This window comes from Tachypleus tridentatus, chromosome 13 (assembly GCF_004210375.1).
Source record: "Tachypleus tridentatus isolate NWPU-2018 chromosome 13, ASM421037v1, whole genome shotgun sequence".
Lineage (NCBI taxonomy): Eukaryota > Metazoa > Arthropoda > Merostomata > Xiphosura > Limulidae > Tachypleus > Tachypleus tridentatus.
In genome coordinates this window covers 160816856-160838813 of record NC_134837.1, presented here as the reverse complement: position 1 = coordinate 160838813, position 21958 = coordinate 160816856, and the positions used below count along the sequence as shown (strand labels likewise).

The 21958-nt window shown below is 32.2% G+C and overlaps 1 protein-coding gene across 3 annotated transcripts in view; it reads right to left on the bottom strand.

The window, feature by feature from the left end:
• LOC143239550 (uncharacterized) overlaps positions 1 to 21432 on the bottom strand; it is a 55017-nt gene extending 33585 nt beyond the window's left edge. For 2 of the 3 annotated variants that reach the window (XR_013021235.1, XM_076480723.1), the window contains exon 1: positions 12211 to 12487. The gene's annotated coding sequence lies outside the window, so the exon portion shown is untranslated. Of the gene's footprint in view, positions 1 to 12210; positions 12488 to 21278 lie in introns of those variants that run through there. The other variant, XM_076480724.1, reaches the window with a different exon arrangement.
• Positions 21433 to 21958: the final 526 nt, after the last annotated feature.

The window sequence follows — 21958 nt, the reverse complement described above, 5'->3', positions numbered from 1 at the left end:
AAGTTAATAGGTCATTCCATTTTCTTCTCTTTTCACAGAATTCTTTAGTTTTGTATAAGAATAAAAGCTCCAACATTTCAATTCCAAAGACGACAAAGAAGATTGATTCGTGAAAGAACGACTAGTATTGCACAGAAAGCTAATTTTCTAGCGACTTAACAATTTTGCCGACTTGAGAACTAGCATAATTTGTAACTTTCAGCACTTAAAGGAATAACAGATAACCTAGAGTTAAGGTTAAGAATAAATTACTCAAAACACTTTCATAATTAATTTGTTAATATGGTCATATTAAAACAGCTTATTCACCCGTGCTATTTGGAATGGCCCGGCGTGACCAAGCGTGTTGAGGCGTGCGACTCGTAAATTGAGGGTCGCGGGTTCGTATCCCCATCGCGCCAAACATTCTTGCTCTTTAAGCTGTGGGAGAGTTATAATGTGACGGTCAATCAGAGTATTCGTTGGTAAAAGAGTAGCCTAAGAATTGGCGGTGGGTGGTGATGACTAGCTGCCTTCCCTCTAGTCTTACACTGCTAAATTAGGGACGGCTAGCACAGATAGCCCTCGAGTAGATTTGTGCGAAATTCAAAAACAAACAAACTATTTGGAAACTTAATCTTGTTTGTTTGTAGAGTTGGAATTTTAAATTATATAAATCAATTATTGTTTAAAATTCTATCCAATTCATCATTATCTAACTCACCAAAAACTTTCTTTTGTAGTTGCATATTACACTTACCAGATGAATATCAAATCAGTCGCTTCCTCTTTCCGTTATTTCAACGGATTTATAAAAGCTTATATCATGAAAAAACCTCAACATTTATTATTTTCTGATTAAGACTGTTAGAAAACACAGTTCTCCCCAACTAGTAAGGCCCTGCATAGCCAGGTGGGTTAAGGCGTTCGACTCGTAATCCGAGGGTCGCGGGTTCGAATCTCCGTCGCACTAAAAATACTCGCCATTTCATCCGTGGAGGCGTTATAAAGTGACGGTCAATTCCACTATTCGTTGGTAAAAGAGTAGCCCAAGAGTTGGCGGTGTGTGTTAATGACTAGCTTCCTTCTCTTTAGTTTCACACTGGAAAATTAGGGACGGCTAGCGCAGATAGCCCTCATGTAACTTTTTGTGAGATTCAAAAACAAACAAAACAAACCAACTGGTAAGTTTGAGAACATATAATTTTAAAATCCAGGGATCGATTCTCCACGGTGGACACAATAGATAAACCATTTCGTAACTTTACTCTGAACAACAAACAGCGACAGAAGTATGTACACGGATTTTTACTCTTTGAAGTGATTCCATTCCTTTATATGTTTAAAGCCGACCGTCGCTGAATACTTAGCGTGTGGGAATGTGGATCCACGAAATCAACGTTTGCGTCCCATTTCCGTGGTCAAAAACAAAAGCATTTGCACTTTGTAGTTTGAGGCCATTAGTGCTTTACAAGGTAAACGTAAAATTCCGCTATTCTAACAGACGATAGTAGCCCAAGAGTTCCGGGTTTTTGCTGTTTACTAACTGCTTTCCTACTGGTATATCAGTTCAAAATTTGGAACAGTCAATGTGGATAACTCTTTAAAAGCTTTATAAATACGTTCGAAAACAGACAGATACAGAAAATCGCATAAGGCGTTTTTCCATTGAAACAAGTATCAGTGTAACTTCAGTCTGGTATTCATATTTTCTATTTAAGGTGGTTTAGAATACCAGCATAATCTGTTTTGTATCTATAGAGGTTATGAAAAGGCAGTATACAAGAATTAAGTTCTATAGAACAGATTTAACTGTTACTCTATTCTTAGTATATATGTATAAATGTCTTCTCTTCAGGAAGTCTGAAAACGTAGTGCAAAATTTTATCTTACTGTGGGAGTCACTAATAGGTAAGTGTTTAACCTAACAGTCAGTGTAATTATTTCAAAACTTTTAAATGACGGCATCCCTTCAAAGTTCTGCTCTTTTAAGGCATAGATAGAAGAAAAACACTTTGTACATTAATGGAAAGCTAGATTTTGTACATAAATAAGGTTAAGAGTGAAATATTTCTATTCTAGTTTTACATAATTACTCTCATTGTTGTCTCTGAAAAGTGTATATAGGAAAATATAGCCGGGACAGCGGTAAGTCTTCAGATTTACAATGCTAAAATCAGGGGGTTTGATTCCCCTTGGTAGACACAGCAGATAACTCCATGTGGCTTTGCTGTAAGAAAACACACTTAAATGTAACATGAAAGGAGAGTTACATATACTTTGTCTAATTTTAAATGTCTCTGTTAATAAGCAACTAACGCACATAGCTTTCATGTAACTGGAATCAGTGAAAGTAGCGAGAGGTGTTCAGATACATCACGCATTTCCTTCACCGTTCATTAATTCCCTTTAAATGAAGGAGTACTGTTACAAAGGGAGATCCATTTAGCAACATCAGTTGTCCATTTAGATCGTCTTTAATAGTAGAACAAAATCATAGATGTTTGGTTAATATATCTACCTATTTCACTCTTCTTCTTTTGAATAGAACACGCAGTCCGAAAGTAGCATCTCTTGTTGATACAATAAGTAAATCTATCTAATTATTTTATTTTATTCAGTTCTGATACTGGAATATAATGGTTATCTTAACCAATAGATGCGGTTTCTATAAATGGGGAGTTCAATATATTATTTAATATACTTTCCTGTAAATATTTCTTATGGAGTCTTTTGTGAATATTAAACATGAAATATCCTGTAACGAACTGTAACATATATCACATTCTTCTCAATTAAACATAAATAGATGGTTCACGTTTATCTTTGAAGAAGTGTGAAGAAGAAATTTAACAAAGTTCATTTTAGTGTAAAATGAACCTATTGTAAAGATTCATCTGGAGAAACAAAACGGAAACAATAGGACGTCAGCAGCAGCTGTACAACATCTTACTTTACAAACCCCATCGGGTGTGATGACATGTATTACAAACATCCGTTTCTCTATTGCAAGCCTCCCAGTGGTTCAGCGGTATGTCTGCGGACTTACAACGTTAAAACCGAGTTTTGATATCCGTGGTGGGCAGAGCACAGATAGCCAATTATGTAACTTTGTGCTTAATTCAAAAACAACAACAATAACCTCTGTTACATGTAATTTCAGGATATACGAATACATTTGATATCCTAAATAATACCCGCCACTGATTTATTACGTCTAGATTTTTAAAAAAATCACAATAAACGTGTAATTAAAGTAAGTTACACCCTTGAAAAACCTGTTACTATGCTTTACATACAATTACTCGCACGCTGTTTGAAGAGGCATCTACTTCGTTAAAAGGTGCTAGTGGGCTAACTACATGTATTTCTGTAGCCTATAATCGTATCGTATTTTAATCTCTGAATATGTCTTCCGTAAATTTGCAATTACAATAGTATAATTTTAATAAAGATATATTGTTATGGACACCTTAACTTTCAATATTTTAATAGTTTTTCAACTAATTAATTAATCGTTAAATGATTTGTAACTACACCTCTGCCTTCAAACATCTCAGAGGCAAGTATGAGAACTTTCAACGGTTAAAATCGTGTTTCGAAACTCGTGATGGGAACAACACGAACAGCCCATCGTGTAACATTCTACTTAAACACAAAGAGACAAACAAACGACACTTTTAAACATAAAAAAACACCTTAGAAACATAATTTTCAGATTTTATTCTAAAGATACTAATACAGTTATTGATTTATTGATAACATACAATTTTCAAATATTCAATCATTTTTACTTTCTCTATCAAATGAATTTTAATTTGTTTTTCGAAAAGCTATGTATCAAATAGACACGATGTATATGGTTAATATACAGCTATTTTAATTTAAAGTTATTTGAAATTGTTAAACTCATGAACGTTTCTATATGTTAATAATGTTCTTTGATGTTTCGTCAATTTTTAACAGTTACATTACAACACTCATTCTGGGATGAAAGTGACAACAGGTTAAATGTTAAATTCTGGAAAATATTCCAAGTTAAAACAGTTTGTTATTGATTTGAAAATGAGTTGCCGTCAGCTGTAGTGAGGAGGTTCAAATGGAATAATAAATGATTTTCTGAAAAAATAAAAGGTGTGCCTAAATTCTTACTGTTCTCAAAAGAATGTACAAAAACACATTTTTACATAACTCAATGATCATCTGTTATTGTTATAGTAAGATATTTAATGACTTATCAAATATAGGTCAAAGTAATACATCACTTATCTTGGTATCAACATCACTTACCTTGGTGTGTAGGAAAACAATGATCTATAAGCATAAGAAATAGCTTTATTGATGATGGAATAAACTATAAGTTTCAAGAGAACATTGGCTAGAAACAGTATGCATAACTGTTATAATATTAGCACAACGTGCTTCCTTATTCAAGTAATTCAAATTAGTGTGACTCTGAGCAAATAAACTGTATCGTACATGTACAATTCAATACACTAAAGTTTCGAGCAAATATAACTAAAATTTATATTAACATATGTTAAAGTGAAATAACGAATATTTACTTACAATTTATAAAATATTAATATGCCCGGCATGACCAAGTGGTTAAAGCATTCGACTCGTAATTTGAGGGTCACGGGTTCGAATTCCCTTCACACCAAAACGTAGGGGCGCTATAATGTGACTGTCAATCCCTCTAGTCTTTGGTAAAGGAGAAGCCCAAGAGTTGGCGGTGAGTGGTGTTGACTAGTTGCCTCTCCACTAGTCTTACACTACTAAATTATGGACAGCTATCGTTGATATCCCTCGTGCAGCTTAGCGCGAAATTCAAAACAAACAAAAATTAATAATGGCATTTTTTAAAAACGTTATTACCAGATAATTGGTCCGGCATGACCAGATAGTTAAGGCGCTCGACTCGTAATCCGAGGGTCGCCGGCTTGAATCCCCATCACATCAAACATGCTCGCCCTTTTAGGCGTAGAGGCAATATAATGTGACGATCAATCCCACTATTCGTTGGTAAAAGAGTTACCCAAGTGTTGGCGGTGGGTGGTGATGGCAAGCTGCCTTCCCTCTAGTTTTACGCTGCTAAATTAGGGACGGCTAGCGCAGATAGCCCTCGTGTAGATCTGCGCGAAATTAAAAAAAAAAACAAGCAAACCACATAATATTTATTATGATGGTAATTACGTACACATATTAATAACATTAGCACATAGGATGGTCTATAAATGATGCAATTTATTATTTTGTAATTAATTACTTATGTAATGTATTTGATAATTTAAAATTAAGTCCAGATTAATCAAAAGCTAATTTCTGAAATAACTGAAATGCTTATTCATTTAATTATTAATTTCGTTTAATAAGTTTTAGATTCTTTTCATGAATTTTAATAATTTGATATGATATAAAATATTATATTGCGTATAACTCATTATGTAAAGTTTGTGATAATTTGGATCAAATCACTTGAAACTTATCCCAAATATCATACAGTTGTCAATGACGCATTTTCATTCTATTCATTCAGATGTATGTATTGTATATATCGTGTGAAGTTAACAATAAATGTAGTATTCTTTTTTTACAAACAATAATTCATCACCCTTACTCTCACGTATGTATTAGTGAGATTGAAAAGAGACTATTGTTGTCATAAATTATATAAAACCTCTAACATTACTTTGAAAATCAGAACTAAAAACATAAACCCAGGATAGATAGCCGGTGCCACAAAAAATGTCTTTACTTCAGCTCTGAAAGTGTCATTCGAGCCACATTTAACCTCATCATCTGTTTGTAATAGTACCAGTAGCCCCTGGTTGTCAGTTCAAATATAGGGAGTCAAACAGAAATAATTGTTTTGTCATAAACCAAACACGCTAAACGATAATCAGTACTACACAGACAAAAGAATAACTAGTGCTACAAAGACAACAAACCTTAACTAGTACAACGCAAACAATTAAAACCGTAACCATTATCACACAGACAACTAATCCATAAGCAGTAGTACACAGACAATTAAACTACAACCATTACTACACAGACAACCAGTACTACAAAAACAACTAAACGATAACCAGTATAACAAAATCAACTGAATTTACAGTTATGATTTTACTTTATGTAACTCTGACTATAATTCAGACAATCTTTGTCAGCTCATTATTTTGTCCTAATATTAACTAAACTTTTCTTACAGTTTCTATCAACATTTTAGTGACTTGTTGTATGCGAAACGTAGATGTGTATGTGTTGATTTCTTTCAATTTTCTTCATTGTCCTAGGATTAAGTTCACCTGGAGGCATCTATGACATTGTGGTCCGATTTTAGTTTGTAAATTCACTATAAATTTTATTTTTGATGTCTAACTAATTACGTAAAAAAAACCTTTTCGATACTTTTTCAGCATAGTAGGTGCAACAACCATTATTTTTCTTACTTATCGCTCGTTTCTAAATAGTGTCGAGTTTGTGTGTGTATGTTTTCCTTTAGCAAAGCCACATTGGGCTATCTGCTGAATCCACAGAGGAGAATCGAATCCCTGATTTTAGCGTTGTGTATCCGTAGACTAATACTTGTACCAGCGGGGAACTGGAGTTGAGTTATCAGTGTTATGAAATTATGTAGCTATTTTGTTTTGTTCTGAACAGTAAAGAGTAAATTATGTTTCGTACGGCTGATAATTTTGCGCTGATGACGGTTGATAATTTTGTTTTAATGTATATCAAATGGAAACTTTCACTGCAATCGATAAAATCAAGTCCACAAATATTTCTAATTAATTTCAAAATAAATTAACAATCGTATAGTTTCCGTTAAATAGCCTGGAATGAAGAATTAATTATTTCAATATAACCTTATATTATTGGAAAACTTCAAACAATTTAAATACAATTATAATAAAAGATTGATTGTTTTAGATGGATAGACTCATTTGATTCACCGTTGAGCAACACTAGTTAGTTCCTTTGCTTGGAATTTATTTTTTAAACATGTACATTCTGATTTTTGTAACAGCTGCAGAATCAATAATCTTCATTTCCTTAACACTTGGGTTCAAGAGTGCATGATTCAAGCGAGAAATGTGTTTATCCTATCACTATAGTTCGACTAATATCGATTAAAAAACATTTTATTTCTCAAAGCTGTATAAACATTCCACACAGTGATACATCCCATAAAAATAACTAGAGCTAAGCAAAGTTCATGAATGTTAAAGATTCTTTAGTCAATTAAAATACGAAGTACGTTCTCATTTCAGTGTTTATCAAGATTTTTTACATTTTCACAAGCAGTGTTGTATCTAATTATAAACAATTCAAACTACGATTTTAAATCAATTTTCAAGTGATTTTTAATTTTGATTTTGTTTTAGGAAAATTCATATAATCATTCATACATCAAAATCCTATTCACATATAGAAAAAGAACATGCAGTTCTTTCATTTACTATCCTATCATGGCCAGGTGGGTAGGGCATTCGACTCGTAACCCGAGGATCGCGGGTTCGAATTCCCGCTACACCAAACATGCTCGCCCTTTCAGCCATGGGAGCGTTAAAATGGGACGGTCACTCCCACTATTCTTTGGTAAAAGAGTAGCCCAAGAGTTAGTGATGGAGGATAATGACTAGCTGCATTTTCTTTAGTTTATTACTTCAATATAATAAACAAGTAGCTTCGTAAGAAATTCAATAAGAAATACCGTCTAACTGTCCAGTTAAGTGTCTTTACAATTCGTTCACGATAAGCTTAAACAAAGGAGTAATAGTTCAGTTTTATCCTCTTTACTTAAAATTACATGTTAGAAATAACGCTAATAATTGAACAAATTCCACTAACTCTTCAATATATAATCCTCAGATTTACATATATTCTATGGATGCTTGTCACAAGACCATGTTCGCTCCTCGAAGAATGAAACGTAAGTGCTTTACTTAATTGTTTTAAAGTTAGACGATGTATTACATTATTGTAATTTAGAGGGTACAATCAGGTGTTTTTAATAGTCTTATCTGTTTATTGATCTATACATTAATGACATTGTGTTTTTCCCTCACGTATGTTGGTTGTTTGTTTATTGAATTTCGCTCAAAGCTACTCGAAGGCTAACAGCGCCGACCATCGATAACTGAGAAGCGATAGACAAAAAGAAAGGTAGTTAGTTAGTCAACACCACCTATCCATTGGACTATTTACTCTTTATCATCGTATAGCGAGATTAAACCTCACATTATAATGCCAGCATAGCTGTAAGGGTGAGCGTTTTTGGTGATGGCTTGTATGTGACCATTATAAAATCAAACAAACTGGAATTAAAATATCTGTAGATACTTTATAATTAACATGAGTTTTTGAAGTTTATTTTATCTCTATTAGGTCTCAATCCAACACTCTACAGAAAGAAAATAAACTCCAAACACTCCATTAAAATGAAAGAAAGAGAGTGTCAACTCTGGTCAAGGTACATTTTACTTGGTACTTCAAGTATCCTGGTTTTAGTTGGTACTTCAAGTATCCTGATTTTACTTGGTACTTCAAGTACTCTGGTTTTAGTTGGTACTTCAAGTATCCTGGTTTTCTTTTTTGCTTTCTCAAAACTCCCCACAGAAGATAAACGGTAATTTTAGAAGTGAGATTATGTGTGATTAAACAGTTATATCTTTTACTAATTTTAAATAATTAATTACTAACATGCCTCCAGATATCGGTTAAATTAGTTACACAAAGTAACTTCACTATTCTGTTGTTCTTTCACTGCAGGTACCTACCTTTCTTAACAGAAGGAATCTTACCACACGTGCTGTAAATTGTACAGTTTTAATTGACTGTTTTATATGAGACGCTAATCGATTTTTGCCGAATTGCTTAAAATTATTTTGTTTTACAAAAGTACTTTAATGCTCTATGTGCAGCAATGGAATGAATTAATGTATTAGTACATGCACACAATGTACTCCAAGTTTCTATAATTCGGTAAAGTCCAGAAAAGAAAAAAAAAACCAAGTAGTTTGTATCACAAGTAGTGATAAAGCGGCTAATACTTTAAACTATATTATTTTTAGATTTATTTTCCAGCATATCTTTGATTCATCATTGATTTCTGAAAGTTTGATTAGTTATGCAAATAATGCTTGTAATTAATTTATGATGATTAGTTTCCATGACAAACGTTAACTAAATATGTTTCTAACATGTTAAAAAACAGTTATGGAATTGATAAACTTTGATTTTTTTCTTTCATACACGTTTGTCGCAATATTCTTGTAGAGAGTATTTAAGACATCGTCACGGAAACTCTAGATAGGAGCAGTTTGAAGGAAATGGAGTGTTGGAATAATAGATGGTGAGTCTTATAATATGATTGGGGGTGTAGCAAAGTGAATCTGTATTGAAATTAAAGATAAAAGAAGATATATCTCTTTCGGAGTTATAATGGTAGAGAAATATATTAGGATGGACAGTTTCTGAAGTTAATGACAGAGGTATTGTTTATTTGTTTTTACTGTTAAGTGCAAATCCACACAATGTATTTGTTTTCTTGTCATTGAACGCATCGAAACAATTTGTAACCTTATAAGCTTGCTGAGTTATTTAAGTTCATTAGTAGTTTTCAATATCTAATATTATGGTTATATACTTTGTTTTGGTTAAACGTTTGAACTAATATATATATATATTTTATCAATGCTGTATACATTTTAAAATTACAAACTGACCGACAATGCAGTAATATAAGTTTTACTTTGAATTTGTTCGATAGAACAACTTCTTCATTCCATAAGATTTTTGAAATCAATTTTTAAATGTTTTTGTTTTAAAACTATTCTGTCGTTTTCGATAATTCTGCTTAATAAACAGAACAATTGTCTCAGAAACAAATGATGAACCATATTAATACCATTTAACGATATTGCGTAAACCATTCCTATAGCTTATAACAGTATGAGTCAAATATGTTGTTACCTTATATCTAGCTGTTTGTTGTTCCATATTGCTTCTACTGTACAAGTAAAGAACAGCTTTTCATAAAAGGAAGTAAATGCAGAGATGACTAATATCATTCCTTCAAAAACTTGCAAGGAAAATAGTAAGGATGGCTTTTACATCACTCCGAAATAACAACACAGGCACACAGTGTAGTAAAATGTTAACAGACAAAATTGGAATAAATTAAGCTCAATTGTGTTTGAACATTGAATGGTTATGTGTATATTAAGTCTTGTTTGTGCTATTAATTATCGATTATAACAAATGCTATACTTCCTATCTTGTTTGCATTATTTTTGAAAGATTGATATCAGTGATACCTTATTTATTTATCTTTTTCTGTAAAGTTTTTCTTTGCTTATTTTATGATGCAGTGTTTTAATAAACGTAGTGAAGGTTGTACTTAAACCAAGTTATAAATACAATAAGGTTACAATTACAATATTTTTTTATTTATCTACTACTGGCCGGTAATTCTTGTTTCATCCTGTACACAAGTCTTTATAGGAAACAACAAATGTTTGTAAGCAAGCTAACTATAAGGGGTGGTAACAACATCGTTTACACTATAATTATGATTTTTTAAAACAATTACTACAAATTAATATTATTTATACTCCGTTTGAAACTATAACATCTCACTGAAACTGGTTGACACCATTGTTATGATGTTTGAGTTATTATGTAACAGAATGGAGGAGAAGACAGAAGAACAAGAAATGTACACTTTATGTTATGATCTTTACAGACATTTCCACAACTTATGACTCAGTCATTACAGAAAGATGTTTTTATAGAAGGAAACACTGTATAATACTGTAAAGTTCTGATGACATTTTATGATAGTAAAGATATCATTTAGTTGAATAATCTGAGCTATCCCTCCACAAGTAAAGGGGATAAAGATAATAATCAGTACAACACTTGATACAACCTTCAACTCAGAGCCTCAAGGAGGTTTAACTATTTTAGTGATAGAAGTTCGTAATGTTTGCTACGTTTCATTAGTGAAAGTAGACCTGGAAAGCAAGATTTCCGAGCGTAAGGGAAAATAATCGATAAATACAGGTTCTAAGCAAGGTTTCCAATAGCGAATAAGCTCTACATGACGTGTTTTCCGAGTAACAATAGTTATGTTATTTCACGTATAATGCATCCTTAGTGTCACAAAACGACAAGATAAACTAATGTTTACCGTAAACAGTTAATTGTTTTTGTCTTTTAACATCATCGAGACCCGAACATATCATACAAAAACATCTTTTTTGTGATGCAACTAAAATATAAAGAAGAGAATATCGAAACTAAAACCTTCCTTTCGAACACCAGAACTTCTCGAGTACATCCTTCCTGTCATAAAATACCAACATAGAGTAGGGTATGTCGTGTACAGAACACTCTCTTCATTATAAGCGCACAACATAATTTAAAATTTATAGGATCTCCGTTATCAGATAATAAAATTATATCTCGTACTTTAAATGTTTCAGCAATCATTTGTAAAATCTAATGAGACGAGACAGATAAAATTATTAAATGATAATTAAACATTAAATTATTTAGTTAAAATAACGAATTAGAAATAAACACGTGTGTAAAAGATATAAATCGTCAAAATATCTGAAGTATTCTTGATATAATTTCGGGATTTGTCTTTAACTTTAGAGGGGCGAGGGACTTCATAATTTTGACATAAAAACACTAATTTAAGGGACATTATTATGTAGCTTAACTAAATTGAATTCCATTAAAATAATATTTATATTATTCTAATACAACTAACTATAAAAACAGCAGCTGCCAAACAATGATTAAAAATAAGCAATTATTTTTGTTAGAGAAGAGTTTAAGATCGACTTTAGAGGAGCCACAGTTCTACTCCATTTCCATCACCTTGAAGCATATTAATAATGTTTTATCACACGTGGCATACGAGCATAAAAATACGTACAATGAAAACGGATAAGTCAAACGTGTATTTTTAAACATAAATATAATTAAGTATACCTGTACATAATTCTAATATACCGTATTTTTAGTAAATTAATGAAATAGAACAGTAGCTTCAGAGCGAGAGTTTCAAAATAATTTTTTTCTGATAAATTAGTTTGGCACATATTCATAAGTTTGTGTAACTGTTAAATATGATTTTAAGTCATGAAACAAGTTGCATGTCAGCAACTAATAACTGAGACTTTTACAAAAGATCAGAAGTAAACTTCCTACCTGAAGCTTTGTATTATTTTAACTCCTTAATTTTCGGTATTTATCTCAGAATCAGTTGCTTGGGAGTGGCTGCAAAACTTATAACAGAGGAAACCAGTACAGAACAGCTTCTATGGGATAACGCATTATTCTAATGTCTTGAATATTTTGGATACGTCGAATTTCAGGTTTAATGATCAATTATTGACCTAATCTTCGTAATATTTGTTTATCATTTCAAAATTTTTCGATAAACTTTGAAGCTGCGACTTACAATCGTCAGTCTAGAGTTCAATTCAGTATACAATTACAGTACCTGCTTGGTTCGTCTCAAGGCTGGTAACGCATGCGCGAAGAAAATCTTGGCGATCCATGAGGCCGTATCCTAGCAACTGAATCTCCTGTGATGGTCTGGCGGGAAGTCTTTGCAGCCATAACTTTCTAGTGTCGCAACAAAATGAAAGGTGATTAGCTGCACGTTTCTAATGTCACTGGTAGAAAGAAGAAAAATAGAGTGCATTTGGTATTTCAAATATTGTACTCACGTGTTGATCAAATCCCTTTGAGATATATGCTACACAGAGCATAATATTTTTTTACCCTGACAAATAAAAGTGCGATTTGTGATTTTCGTCAACTATTCATATATATATCAACTAACACACATGGGATTTGGTACAAAGATGCCTTCATACAGGTTACAAGCAGTGACATAGACATTTTTTAAATTTTTTGTGAGTTTTTCATGATTTATCCGATGTCAAAATTGTCAATGTTGGGTTTGCGTGGTGAATATAATTTGAATTATTTAATTGAGTTCACGCAAAGGAGAATATGTCATAATATATCAGCCATATCTAGTACCGACGAGACTGCTCCTCCAATAGTGGGGTTCGTCAAGTTGGCTGGATACTACAGACATAATGTTACTGTAGGTGATGCACACACACACGCACACACGTATCTATATAAATATACTTCCGCCCCTATCCCAGTGGCACAGCAGAATGTCTGTGGATTTATAACGCTAGAATCCGGAATTTGATACCACTTGTGGACAGAACACAGATAGCCTATTGTATTACTTTGTGCTTTCCTTCAAACAAACAAATATATATTTAACATTTTTTAAAATAATAACAGTTATGGTGTGAAACAGAATAAGCAAGTGAATTGTAATCATAACTAATTTTATTTAAGTTATTTAAAATGAGATATTTATAGAAATAATTTTAATAAAAATTATTTATATAACTTTTGTTTTAAAACAACCACACAGGCTTGCGATAGTTTTATTTTCTTGAAATGTTTACATGTTCTAGAGTAATTCCTGTAAGCTGAATACGAAAATTATATCTATTTTTCTTCATCACGTATAGATTTTTCACAAATCGTTATATGTACTTTTACATACGTAAATTAATTTTATTGAAATCTAGTGACATTTTTTTACTTGTTTGTGTATGCACTTTGACATAATGTTTTTTTTGTACTGAATGTTATTCATTCATCGCTATAATAACAAGTGGTTCTCTAAATGACCCAAACGCATTCTGCTACAATGGTGACAAATGGTTTGTAAAGTTCATCTAAGTAGCAGTTTCATTTTTCTTACCATTTACAAAATATCCTTACGTGGTAGATTTGGTTTGTTTCGAATTTCGTGTAAAGCTACAAGAGGGCTATCTGCGCTAGTCGTCACTAAACCTTTATTAAACCTAAAACCTAAAACATGTTTAATAAATATTATTTCGTTTATGTGTTATTTAATTATATTAATATTTATGAATATGACCTGGATTTTTCGTGTCCATTTATCAGGCAAAACTATTATGTCCGTGTTAGTCTGTAATCTTAATATACTGGTTTAGTTTATGTCCTAAAAATAGTCAAAGTTTTTTTCTTAATTAGTAACGAACATAGTATTCTGTGAACTGATTTACTATATTTACAGTGTTTGTCTTACAGTACTTAAGACGAGATAATGGCTAAACAAGAGAGCACAGAATGTTATGTGTGTTAGAAATTCACTGCTAATTCTACTAGTTAGAAAGTTCGGTGAGGGGTAGTGGAAGGAAATTATTGCGTTACACTGTTAGATGGTTTTTAAAGTGTTCACTGGCTTTGTTCAGCTGAGGTAGACTGTTAACTATATGAATGGCCAAGCTGTGTTGACATAAAGTAGCCATTTTTTATCAGGTTTAGAAAACTTTATTTATCATGATAAATACTAGCATTTGATCGGAAGAAATTATGAACTTTTTTTTTAAGTAAAACTTCATTCCATGTCATTAGATGCTAGTTTTGATAATGAAAACTCAAGCTAAATTAAAGAAAGTATTGCAGAAGAGTTAATGAAAAAACCTAAAGTTGTTATCATGGTCATTACGGAAAGCAAGTAATGCATGTTTTAACAATTCGAAAATATAACTGTTTAGAGGAAAGATTGACTATTTTTCTTGTATATATGTATATTTCTGTGCCTGTGTGTGTGTTTGTATTGTAATGCGCTTTAATGTTTCCATTCTCCTTTCAAATACTGATAAAACAACTACCTAACAGTCGCTTTCACAAGAATGAGGATGATGTTTTGACTTTAATAGTCGATAAATATAGAATCTAATAAGTATATAACATGGTAATATAATCATATGTCTTATTATAAAAGTAGTTTTCTCAGATATGATAAAACACATGAGTATTACAACAATCAGATGCATTGAAACACTTAAAATTTATTTATTTTTACAGCTCGTTTACAAGCAATGCCAATACTTTTTTTTTCTCCATTGTCTTCGTTAAGGATTAGACTTGGAGACAAAAAGACTGGTTTGTAAATCAATTATTAAAACCTTCGCCCTTCAGGGCAAGGGAATGATGAAGAATACTTAACACTACCATATTCCAAGAATCGCGTCTTCAGTTTCTGTTTCAATGATTTCTTAAATAATCAATAAAATATTTAAAAAATTCTCGCTTCTTAGGATTACCAGTAGCCGTCGGTTTATGTTGAGTAAATTTAGATGAGAAATCACCTTTAAACACATAAAATATCCATTAACAGTCACAATGTCCATTTCATAAAACACATTCTTTTCTTTCAAGTCGATCTTCTTAGTTGTACGACACCAATTATCAGTTAGGTAAAAAATATATTGCTTGACATAGGATAGGAATGTCTTGCTTTGTTGTGAATTTTGCTCAAAACTACACGAGGGCTATTTATGCTAACCGTCCCTAATCTAGCAATGTAAAGCTAGATGGATGGCCGCTAGTCATCACCACCCACCGCCAATAGCGAGTGGGGTAGCACAACACTTGTTAACACCCAAAGACTGAAAGATTCGAACCCGCGAACCTTAGATTACGAGGCGAGTGCTCTAACTACGCGGCTGAGACAGGCCTGAGAGAAAGAAGCTAAGACGTGTTGAAACAACTCATCAGCCAACAACTTATAAAAACATTGAGACATTTATGATGCCAGACAATGTTCGTGGAAACATAATGAACTTTAACCATTTCCTTAAATTGGAAAATATAATATAAGGAAACCCTGGCATTTCGTGCTCTTCACTAATAAATTATGTATGAACTTCATATACGGTTCGAAGAATCTGTGAAAGCTATGCTAGAAATAACTTGCATCGTATGAAGTTGGTAAGTTTAATAACGACTAAAAAAAAACAGTTGTTCAGAACAGTATAGCATCGTATAGAACCGAGGGGAATCGAATCACTAATTTTAACGTTGTAAATCCGAAGGCTTATTGTTGCCCCGCCGGGGTAAGATTAATTTCATAAAATAATGAAACCAATATTATTCTACCATGATATAAATTACAAATCATGGAAAATATTACGGTAAACACTAACAAAATATTTCAGACGGTCCACAAAACTTGTATATTTGTAAAATTATGATTATATATAAATATATATACACGTGTGTATATGTATATTTTAGCTAGTAAATTAAACTTATTATTTCATGAAAAGCAAGAATTACTGAAAAAAAAACAATATTTTCGTGATTATTTACAAGCCCTTGTCATTTTTCAACTAATTTCAAGACATTGAAGCTGAGCTACATGAAATAAATAATGTTCAATATTTTAGACTAGTCGGTTTTAAGGTCACCACGTTTGATATTTATCACATTGATATCCCAACGTCTAATCTAGTAAAGAGGCCCAGAGATATCACGAAAAAAGAAAACATTGGTTAATCATATTGAAGTATTCCTTATGCGAAATATTTCCACGTTAATCGAAAGTATTGTCCTCAACACGAAATGTTACTCCTCTCTGAGTCAACAGAACATTTGACTTTTCTTAGTACTTAAACTTTTTCTTCCAATTGCAATAAACCAGATGTGAAACGACACATTCTCAAAAGTCCTCTCTACTGAACAGTTTAAATAAATAACACAAAAAAAGCTTTGCACACTAATGTATATGTCTTACAATTTTCGATATTTTGCTGTTATTTTAAGGAAAGACGAACCGATAATCTAATAATTTGAAAATTCACCTTTTATTCAAAACATCGGTTCTATATGTTTATGCACTGGCATGGCCAGATGGTTAAGGCACTGGACTCGTAATCTGAGGGATACGGGTTCGAATACCCGTCTCACCAAACATACCCTTTCAGCCGTGGACGCGTTACAATGTGACGGTCAGTCCCGCTATTCGTTGGTAAAAGAGTACCCCAAGAAATGGTGGTAGGTGATGATTATTAGCTGCCTTTCCTCTAGTCTTACACTGCTAAATTAGGGACGGCTAGTACAGATAGCCCTCGAGTAGCTTTGTGCGAAATTCAAAAACAAAACAAACAAACCTCTAGTCTTATACTGCTAAATCAGGGACGGCCAGCTCAGATAGCTCTAGTACAACTTTGCGCGAAATTTAAAACAAACAAACTTTTGGTTTTTGCTGTGCATTACATCCTTCATACGAAAAATTACAAGATAACTCCAATAATTTCTAATTTTTCTCTCTGTATGTAATAGTGGATCAAATCTGAAAAAGTTTCATATTGAATTTCGTCTTTGCCATAGAGCATTGATAAACAAAAGACATTCTTTGATAGATTGTTTAGGCAGAGTATTTATGATGAAACTTTGTAAAACGGACGGCAACTATGACCTGAAGACGAAAGGTGGAAAACTTTCAAAACGTCGTCCTTCACACTTGTGTCTCCACAACAGGCAGTTGTAGTCCATTCTACAAAGTTTCAAACAGAAAATTTATTTTAACATAGAACATCCTTACAAGAGTAAGTTTGAATTCTTCGTACTGGAAACTTTCTTATTCATAACCTCATTTTATCACTAGATGTTTACATCTCAATTGTAAATTGTCAGCTGCTTACAAGTAATTGTAGGAATTGTTTTTGACTAATGTAGGCCTGTACTAGCTTAATAAATTTATGGTAGTAAGGTTTAAAGTGTAAAGTAAATGCGCAAGTTATGTGGTCAATTGGTTTTGTTTGGTTTGAATTTCGTGCAAAGCTACACGAGCCGTCCCAAATTTTGTAGTGTAAGTCTAGAGGGAAAGCAGTTAGTCACCACCACCCACAGCCAACTCTTGGGCTACTCCTTTACCAATTAATAGTGGGATTAATCATCACCTTATAACGGACCCACGGCTGAAAGGACGAACATGTTTGGTGTGACGGAGATTCGAAACCGCAACCCTCATATTACGAGTCGAATGCCTTAACCACCTGACCATACTGTCAATTAAAGAACTAATTTTGAAGTCTACCCTGTCGGACTCGACTAATGTTAGAAATGTTTCTACAGATAGTTTCCACATGTTTTGTTTTATTTCTCGAGTTTATAATACACTCATTGAGATGTAGCAGCTGAATTGTATAATTATATTCAACAAATGCTATCAATAAGAACATTGTTTCCTTAACACGAAAAACAAAATTAATCTTAGATTTGTTAGACATTCACATGTATAACACCTTAAAGTGCTTTAAAGATGGTCTCACAATATGTAACCTGATGTTGATTTAAACACGAAGTTACAAAATGGTCTATATACACTCTAGCCACCTACTCATCAAGAAACGGGCTATATAATGTAATGAAAATATTTGTTTCAAACTCCTATTGTGATATTTGTATTTAAAAACTTTATGGACAAGAAAACTTCTGCATTAGAGAAGACTTAGTTATTATATGAATGAACATGTTTTTTTTCAGGTTTATACATTTATTCGAAATATTTGATAAATGTTGCCATTACTTCAGATGTATAATAAATAGTATTGAGTTGTTACTCTCATTATTATTTTACACACACAACACAGAGTATTCACAACAAGTAATTTTTCATTTATTGCCATATGTTTTTTTCTGCAAATCGATCTGAGAGTAGTACAAATATTATTCAAATACTTCTTTGTACGTTTCAAGATCTTGAAACTATAGATAAGATAAACAGAAAACTATTATAATATTGATCCAGATTCAAGTTTATCGTTGTTTCTGTTTTACTTTACTGAATATTTTGTCGTCACTCAAGTAAATGTTATACAGACGAAGAAAAAGTCATAACAACATAACTCTTATTGCGTGAATCCATCATAACAGATTTTGTTATATCTGAACAGAATTTTACATAAAATGTTATATTGTGGCTTCACTTTGCATCACTATATCATGAAGAACATCACATGGGATTGCTAACAACCAATTACTCAAAGTTTATACCAGTATTTTGTTTTTCTGCCTTACTTCAAAGTATTTTCCAGTTTGGAGAGTAAACATATAAAAAATTAACAAATTTGTAAAAGAACAGAGCGCTTAATTTCAGATTATAATTTAGTTCATATCCTTGAATGATCTTAACAACACAATGAACAATGCAGTGAAAACCGCCGATCATCATAAGATATGATATAATATTGAGCTGGAAATATAAAACGTTTTATTTAGTTCTCTTTTTACACACTGTACGACCTTTTAAGTTGGTTGAGACTATTTTTGATGAAACATAAAATATTTTACGAACACTAGCTGAAAATAGTTTAACCTGGTAGGCTTAATTCATTGGTTTGACGTACTGGGGGATTAATACAAAAAAAGAAAAGAATAATAATAGTTACATGTCTATAATATAATAGTTACCATAAAAATATCTACACGAATGCATTTTTTCACATACTTGACAAGTATCATACTGCACTGGACAGCATAATTGCTCTCATTTGATTTCATTTGAGGTATATTTGTTTTCACTGAGCTTCGAAGCTTAAGCCTAACACTGATGTAGTAGAATAGAACCAAAATATCTTTACAATATACCAATAATTTATTCCCATAAACAATATAGTCTATTGGACTCTAGAGCAAGTAACTTTCAAATTAGAGTAAAACAGTATTATTATATCCTTGAAAATGGTATTCAAATTATTTTGGTAATAACATAAGAGACTTTGTTACAAAACCTTCTGCAATTTGCTTTCATTCTTGTTTACGTTTACAAAACTTCTGCAAAAACTCTGTATACTTTACTCACATTTATCATGCTTAAATCTGTGTTTTGAAACTGCCCTCATTTGCAGTTACACTTACAATATAAATGTAACATTTACACTAACAATTGATCAATATCGATTTTTCAGGTATTGTGCTGTCATCTGGCGAATTAAACATCAACTACATTAAACAGGTTAATATTAAATTTTATATTATCATCAGATACAGCAGGTATTCAACATAAACAACAGACTTTAGTTGATAAACTTACTTACCAGCGTATATTCTGTTATTCAATTAAAAAACTAAAATAAGTAAATATTTTAAAGCCCATAATGAGGATATTATAATGAAAGCTAACTCAGATCTTAAAAATATTTCTTTAATTTATTATTTCATAAGTCATGTTTATGATCACGTCTTTAAGTTGTACTTTATCTCCTAACGTGAAAATAGAATATAAAATATTAAAACCACATTTTAAGATATTAAGTTTTTCTTAAAATACGTTAATTGCGATATATGAACAAATACCATGCCCGTTTCTGTACATGTAGATTGTTAAAGAATTCTTCAGAAAGCATTTATCTCTAACAGTTGCTCATCCTTCGACTCAGATGGCCGGGCATGGCCAGGTGATTAGAACGGTTCGTTGAAGATAACTAGTTGCCTTCCCTCTAGTTTTACACTACTAAATTAGAAGCGGCTAGCGCAGAACAATAGCTTCTGCGCTAAATTCAAAACAAACTGATCCAATTGAGAACAGCTTTGTAATTATAATAATGCATTAAATGTTCGATAGATGGCAGGAATTAAATAAATTTATTTGTTTCTAAATTTCGCACAAAGCTGCACGAAAGTTACTTTCACTAGCCCTCCCAACTTTTAGCAATGTAAGACTGGAGAGAAGATATCTAGTCATCACCACCCACCGCCAACTCTTGGGCTACTCTTTTACCAACAAATTATAACGCCCCCATGGCTGAAAGAGCGAGCATATTTAGTGTGACGGGGATTCGAACTCGCGACCCTCAGATTAGGAGTTGCGCCCCTTTACCCACTTCGCCACACCAGGCTTGAATAAATTTAAGCTACAGTTTTAGAAGTTGATGTTATTATCTGGTGAAAGGATAACATGAGTTATGGTAAAAAGAAATGGTGTTTGTATTGTGCCACAAAGGGTGCACACCTAAAGTTCAAGTAAATATTTTTCTATAGAATATTATATAAACTGTACGTGTTTTTAATAACAAATATTCATCTTCATTTAAAACAGCTAAACATCACAAGCCTTTCATTCTTTTTGAGGATAAGTTCGCGAAACTACTGAAAACTGTTGTTATTACTGACAGTTGTAACAAACATATAGATCGATGTAATATTTGTATTATTTTAAGTTATTGTTGTATCTTTCCAATATCAAAAACAAAAGTATCATTGTAATATTTCTACTACTTTAAACTGTTCTTCTAACTGTTCAATATCATAAACAAAATTAAAAATGTGATGTTTGTACTACTGTATGTTGTTCTTGTAGCTTTACGATATTATCAATGTGGTATTTACAATATTTTGAAGCTTAAGAGTAAACTTACTCTGTGGTAGGAGCTTCGTAAGCCAAATCCATCCAATACCCGTAAAACACATACGGTGATCTAAAAGGAATGTCAGTCCATCGCTGGTAACCCCCATATAACTGCTATCATTTGGTACCGTTAAGTAAAATGAAATATTTGAAGGAAACTGTGTAACAGGAGATAGCGCAATCTCTTTATATATATATATATATATATATAAACTTAGCACTGAACGAAACTAACAAGATGTATTCCATAACTAATAATTTGTCCAACTCATTATAAACATTATTATTACTTGTTATTTACACCTAAACCTGTCTCACAGCGTTAGATCTGTTATTTTATTTCAAATAGCTTTTATATAGCATTCAGTTATCGCCATTTTACATAAACAACCACCTATTGAGTCTGCAATAGAAAACATGCATCATTTTCAGAATGGGCAGGAGCTTTCTGTGTGTGTTTTCAGAAAGTTGGTGTCAAGGTGTTAAATTGCTTTGCACTTACCTTACTTTGTTTTATACTGTAAGCTATTTAATTTTAACTTGAAACACTCTCAGGTTGAGAGCCATCTAAACTGATCACCTGCAAATATTATTAAATTGCAAAAACTATTAATTTTTGATAAAGAAGTTGTTTTGGTATTGTCTTTTCTATTACTATTATTTTGATATCTTAATTTACAGATTGCAAAT